This window comes from Talpa occidentalis, unplaced genomic scaffold, assembly GCF_014898055.3.
Source record: "Talpa occidentalis isolate TD23 unplaced genomic scaffold, MPIMG_talOcc4v2.1 talOcc4.14, whole genome shotgun sequence".
Taxonomy (NCBI): domain Eukaryota; kingdom Metazoa; phylum Chordata; class Mammalia; order Eulipotyphla; family Talpidae; genus Talpa; species Talpa occidentalis.
Window position 1 is genome coordinate 38,968,439 of NW_023601433.1, and position 6,990 is coordinate 38,975,428.

The window sequence follows — 6,990 nt, forward strand, 5'->3', positions numbered from 1 at the left end:
TATTATAAGCAGGAAGGGAGTGGTAGCAGATATATCAAGTATTTAAAGAAAAAGATTTCCAACCTGGGATCCCAGCCTAGAATTCCTCATTCTTCAAGATGGAATTTCAAGAGAGAAGGAAAAGTGAGGAGCTTCACTAAAAGGAAAAAATATATATATATCAACACCAGGTTGCACATGAAAGAAGTTGTAAGGGGGTGATTATAGTGCAACAGAACAATGAAATAGAGGTAACAAACATTAAGTCACTTAACATGGAGGAGGAGAAGAAGAGTAATAACAATGTGTTCATCAGAATGAGCTGGAGACCAGACTGTCCTATGGGACATACCAATAACCCATCATTTACTACCTAGCAGAACCCTCAAACAAAAAGTAATAAAAGCAACACATAAGACATTGGAAATGGAACCCAAAGAAAACATAAAATGAAGACCCCAAAATTTTTAAAAGACAAGGCAAACTAAATAAATGGCAAGGAGCATTTAAATGTAAATGGCCTGAATTCACCAGTTAAAATGTATAGATTGGCTGAATGGATTTTAAGACAAAGTCCAACTTTATGTTCTTTACAAGAAATCTGCCTTACCACTTGGAGTTAAAGGCTGGAAGAAAGTCGTTCAAGCAAACAACAATTCAAAAAATCAGGAACAGCTATACTAGGAGGTAAAATAGATATTCCATTTAAAAAAGTGTTATGAACACTGTATTATAATTAACAGCCTAATAGAGCAAGAAAAATAAATAACTATTATAAGTATATATGGACCAAATGATGGAGCACCAAGATACATAAGACAACAACAGAACTAAAGAGAGAGATGGACAGCAACACAGGACTGCTAGGGGATTTTAATACCCTACTTATAGAAAGGACATATTGACAGGAAAACAAATAAATAAACAATAGCCTTGAATGAGGAGCTAGACCAAATAGTTTTAAGAGACATCTATAGAACATTCCACACAAAAAACATTGTAAACACATTTTTTGCAAGTGCACGTGGAACATTGTCAAGCATAGACCATACGTTAGGACATACATCAAACAATTCAACAATAAAAAACAAACAATCCAATGAGCAAATGAATAGGCAATTCACCAAAGAGGACACACAGAAGGCCAACAGGCCTATGAAAAAATGCTCATCATTGTTTCTAATAAGAGAGGGACAGGTTAAAACCACAGTGAATTGTCATCTTGCACTGTGAAAGTGGCACACATTTAAAAAACCTCCAACAACAAGAAGATGTCAAAAAAGAGGAACCTTATTACTACTGATGGGAATATAAACTGGTGCAACCATTATGGAAATCTATCTGGATTTATCTTAAATGGAAATACCATATGATCCATCAGCCTACTCTTGAGCATCTATCCAAAAAATATGAAACCATCAACAACACAAAAAGCCATGTTTCATAGTGTTCATAGCAGCATTATTTACAGTAGCTTGTGTAAGAGGAGCAACCTCCAAGCCAGTGGGTATAGTGCTCATAGCCAACTCAGGTCAACCCCCTATCTCTGGGTTTGTCCTGTTTCACTAGGACATGGAAGCAGCCTAAATTTCTTTTTCTTTCATTAGAATTTTTAACCTTCTAAATACAAGCCCTTTACCAATTATATAAGTTGCAATTTTAATATTCCATTCTATGTCTTGGCCAAGCTAATATATAAAAATTGAAAGAAATTTCGCTTGCTGAGGTTTTGATCTAGTGGTATTATGGCCAAGAATGAAGGACCTTAGAAGTATGGGGCTATTGAAGCCCAAGTTTGAGATGAAGGTGACCACAAATAGTGTACATATCACTGTATAATGTAGTTCTGTAATTAATGTAATTAAAATGATATTTAAGGTAGTTTTATAGGTTAATATAAATATAGGCAATAGAGAAATATTGTAACAGAGAAAAAAGTGATAAAGATACATAAATAAATTGATGCATACTATAACCAAGGTAATAACAATTTTGAGGTGTGAGAAGTGCAGAATTGACACTACAGATATTTAAACATGCATATCAGATTTGAAGAGTAAATGTAAATTTTTGATTGTTTTATAATATTCTGGCAGGCTTTTTCACTTACATACATTGTCAACAATATGTTAATCAAAAAATGGTGACTATTGGTACCCATTTGTTTTAAAGTCTCAAAACATGGCTGTTGCTAGATGTAGATAACTGCACTAAAGGATGCCTCTTTTTTAAGTTGATTTTCTTCATACCATACCTAAAGTAATATGATATACAACAAAACTTAAATAGAAAGGCCCATAATAATGTCTAATACACACACACACACACACACACACACACACACACACACACACACACATATATATATTATGGGACTTGGCACAGTAACTAAATTCTTGCAGCATCCTAGAATCAAACCCACTTGGAATCTTCTTAGGAAGAGTCCTAAGAATCCTCCTAAAGAAGGACCTCCCTGGTAGTACAGGGATTAAAGACAGCGCTATCAAGATATTGCCAGCCACTGCAGCACGAGTTCGATCCCGGGCCTGCCAGGGAGCAACCCACATGGCGCAGCAGACCTCTCCTGTCTCTACCGCTGCTCCCCTCAGCAGTGTATTTCAGTAGATCTGCCCGTTCTGCTCCCCACTCTGTCTCTGGTGAATCCTCTAACCTCCCCCGCCCCCACCCTTTCCGCACCTCTGGAAAAAAAGAATCTTCCTAAAGAAAAGGAGTATGGTAGTTTTGATTATTTCTCATTCCCCTTAATAAGTTTTCTGATGAGACCAGACCAGCATCATTTAAAAAGAGTTAGAGAAGGGAAACTATTGAAAACACATTTTCAAGAAGGCCTTCTTCTCATTATTGCTACTACTCTAATGTCTGAGTTCCCTATAAAATATGATTCAAAACTTAAAAAAAAAAGAAAAGAAAAGGAGTATGGGGAAAAGGACTACTTGAATAGGCATTTCACAGAAGAGGATATCCAAATGACTAAAAAACATAAAAAATGAAAAAATAGGCATTCAAAACACAGTGAATTGCCACTATATACCAACTATAATGGCTTAAAAATGAAAGATACTGATGATAGCCGAATGAGAACAGGGACCAACTGGAACAATTTGAAATGTTAGCTGAACTATTGAGAACTGCTTAGCTGTATACACAATAGATAAACATATTCCTACCTTTCAACCTGGTAATTATACTCCTAGGTATATATCCAAGAGAAATGAGTACATATGAGCAGTGAGAAATATGTACAAGACAGTTCCAAACAGGTTTAGTAATAAAGTAAAATTAGAAAACCATAAACAAGAGAATAAAAATTGATTTTGATTTAAAAAAACTTGTGAAGTGGACAAAGGCAAAAATTTTTATTAAAAAGGTAAATTTTGATTTATCCATATAGTGTAGTATTACAAAGCAATAAAAATAATTACTGATATATACAATAGCATGGATGAATCTTATAGCTGTTACTGCACTCCTATGTTTATAGCAGCACTGTTTACAATAGCTAAGCTTTGGAAACAACCCAAATGCCCAAAAGTAGATGACTGGATCAAGAAGATGTGGTACATATATACCATGGAATATTACTCAGCATTCAAAAAAGATAAACACATGCAATTTGCAGCAACATGGATGGCGCTGGAAGGGATCATGCTCAGCGAAATAAGCCAAAAAGAAAAAGAAAAATACCGGATGGTCTCACTCATAGCAGGAATCTAGAAAACTTAAATAAGGGACCAGGAAAATGAATATAAGAAAGTGAAAATCAAAATCAACAAAAAACTATGAACCAGAGACACTTTTTGGGGGGTGGGGGGCGGGAGGGGAAGGATTGGGGTCAGAATGGGGCGTTTGCAATTGTATGGGGGAATATAAAAATAAAATTTAATATTTAAAAAAAAAAAAAAAAAAAAAAAAAAAAAAGGAAACCAGACACAAAGGAGTAAATATTGAATGATTCTATTTATACTAAGTTCAAGAAGTTAGAAAGGGTGGCACTGGATGGAAAGGATTACAAGGAAACCCTGTGGAGCATTGGAAGTATCCAATATCTTGACCTGAGTGTTGGTTACAGGGTGTGCACACATACACACATACACACACACACAGAAATTTTATATATGTGTATGTATATGTATTTATACGTGTATATGTATGTATACACATGTATATATGTATATGTGTATATGTATACGTGTATTTTATATACGTGTGTGTGCTAAAATCCAAGATCTGTGCATTTAAGTTTGTGTACTTTAAGACTTTGCTATTTACTTAATATTTCAGTAAAGAAGAAAAAAATAAGAACATAGAAACTAACATAAAGGTATCCCACAGTTCAGAGATAGACAATTTAAACATAAAAAAAGAATTTTGATTGTGTTTTATTAAAACATATTAAACAAAAATCCATGATTTCATAAAGTTTGTAAAAGTATCTATTGATCATATTGTTGCTATTCTGAAAATTAATAAAGGGAAGGAATCAAACAACCATTTCTCCTGTTTTTCCTTATCAGCACTATTTCAGACTATACAAATAGCTGATAAAGACAATTGTTTTTCCCTCAAAACAAAAATTCCAGCATAATAATTGCAGAAGGAATGCTAGAATTAGGAAACTGCCATTTTGTAATACCAATGAAATAATGGTCTAGCTGTTAGGGGGAAAGGATGTCCTGAGCAAACTCCATATAGGTTTTGTGGATGCCACCCCCACTTCATCAAGACACTGGGAACTACAAATCCCATGATCCCCAAAGGAAGGTTGCAAGGACCTAAGGAGGGTGGAGTTAAGCATCCATTTTCTCTGTTTGGGTATTTAACTGGCCAGGTGAGTGGGGATAGCTCTCTTGGCTCACTCTCTTGGCTCTGCTCTTGGCTGGCAGTGTTTGGTCTCGGGGGGTCATTTGGAATTCCAGGTCGGTGGAACAGGTAGGATGCATTTAAAAATTTATCTCCCATGGGCCTCCTCTGGTGGCACAATGTTTGAGCGCTGAGCTGCGAAGCTGCCCGCAGCCTCTGCAGCGCCGGTTCAATCCCCTGCCACCGGTGAGGGTCCCACATGGTGTGACAGACCTCTCCTGCCATGTCCGCTCTCCCCTCAGCAGTGTATTTCGTCACTCTGCCTGTTCTGTTCCCCGCTCTGCCTCTGGTGAATTCTCTCACCCTTCCGTGCTTCTGACTGTTACCCAGTGCTTGTATAAATAAATAAATAAATCTTAAAAAAAAAAAAAAGAATTTATTTCCCTCTTTTTCCCCCTGAGTTGTTCATTTCCTCATTTCCCCTTCCCTTGTAAATAAACCTTTTGTTAACCTTTTGTGTGTGCCTGTAGTTTAAGTCCCCTTTAAGCTTGTGGGTGAGGACCCACAGTCAGGTAACCCGTTTCATATTGGGGTTACCCTGTAACATAGGCAACAGTTATCAGTGTCTGCTAATCAGGTGAGTGATTGGTGGGAGACTTCACAATGGAGGAACTAAGCTGACACACCACAATGATCAATCTGAATATCACACTGAAAGTGGGAACATCCAATGCTATGTGCCATCACAGGAAACACACAGCCCCTTCTATAAAGTATTTGTACCAAAAGTATGTTGAATGTGATTAAGCATCTATGGCTAACTTACTAATTTACAGAAAAAAATGGTGACAAAGGAAAGTGTTAAATGACACATGGTGGCAAATCTAAAATAAAAGAAATTCTGTAGGAAGAGTTCCATGGCTCCGGAAGGGGCAGGGATGGGTGCAGCATTAGAGGGTCGGGTTTGCGAATCCCCCGGCCCTCTTTTCTCTGCGCACCAGAAGAGGAGATCCTGTTTCTGTTGACTAGCTCAGCCTTGGCTCAGGGTCCCAAGAGACACATGAAATGAGTGGTGGCTCCCAAGCGATGGGTGCTACATAAACTGACAGGGGTGTTTGCTCCTCATCCATCCACCAGTCCCCACAAGTTAAGAAAATGTCTTCCACTAGTCATTTTCCTAAGAAACAGGCTCAAATATGCTCTAACAGGAGATGAAGTATAGATCTGTAGGCAGCGGTTCGTTAAGATTGATGGCAAGGTCTGCACTGATATAATCTACCCTGATGGCTTTATGGATGTCATCAGCATTGACAAGACTGTAGAGAATTTCTGACTGATCTATAATACCAAGGTCTCTTTGCTGTTCATTGCATTACACCCAAAGAAGCCAAGTACAAGCTGTGTAAAGTGAGAAAAGCTTTTGTGGGTGTCATAGACATTGATCATCTAGTCACCCATGATGCTCGTACCATCCGCTGTCCTGATCCCCTCATCAAGGTGAATGACATGATTCAGATTGATTTGGAAACTGGCAAGATTACAGATTTCCTCAGGTTTGGCATTGGTAACCTGTGCATGGTAACTGGAGGTGGTAACATGGGAAGAATTTGTGTGATCACCAACAGAGATACTGTGGTTCTTTTGATGTAATCCATGTGAAAGATTTCAACAGCAACAGCTTTGACAACCACCCGTCCAACATTTTTGTTATTGGCAAAGGCAACAAACCATGGATTTCTCTTCTCTGAGGGAAAGGTATAAGAGATTGGCAGCCAAACAGAACAGTGGGTTAAATGCTGTCTAGGTGACATATTTAGGTGGAAGGATTTTGATGTTTAAATAAAGCAATACAGCATAATGAAAAAAAAAAAAAAGCAGGGGGGTGGGGGTGGTTCACTACCTGGGAGCTTTCTGGCCCAGCAGCTGTGTTCCCTGCCTCTGAGATGTTGTCTTGGAACCTCTTCCACGTGCCTTCTGTTCCCTCATGGCTGGATACAAGTTGGCTTGGATCCTGAAAGTCAATCAGGGGCCACACACGGCTGCTGCTTTGAAACAAACGCTAGAATTCCTGATGGGCAGAGGGAAGATAATAAGAAACTTGAAAAACCTGGGTAAATGGCTCTTATAAAACCTGCTCCCACAATCAGCCACACAGCAGAAGAGAGTATTTCTTGGTGGATTTTTATGCAA

At 38.0% G+C, this 6,990-nt stretch overlaps 1 pseudogene; it reads left to right on the forward strand.

Moving 5' to 3' along the window:
* Positions 1-254: 254 nt before the first annotated feature.
* LOC119244133 (40S ribosomal protein S4-like) lies at positions 255-6,593 on the forward strand (annotated as a pseudogene).
* The last annotated feature ends 397 nt before the right edge of the window (positions 6,594-6,990 follow it).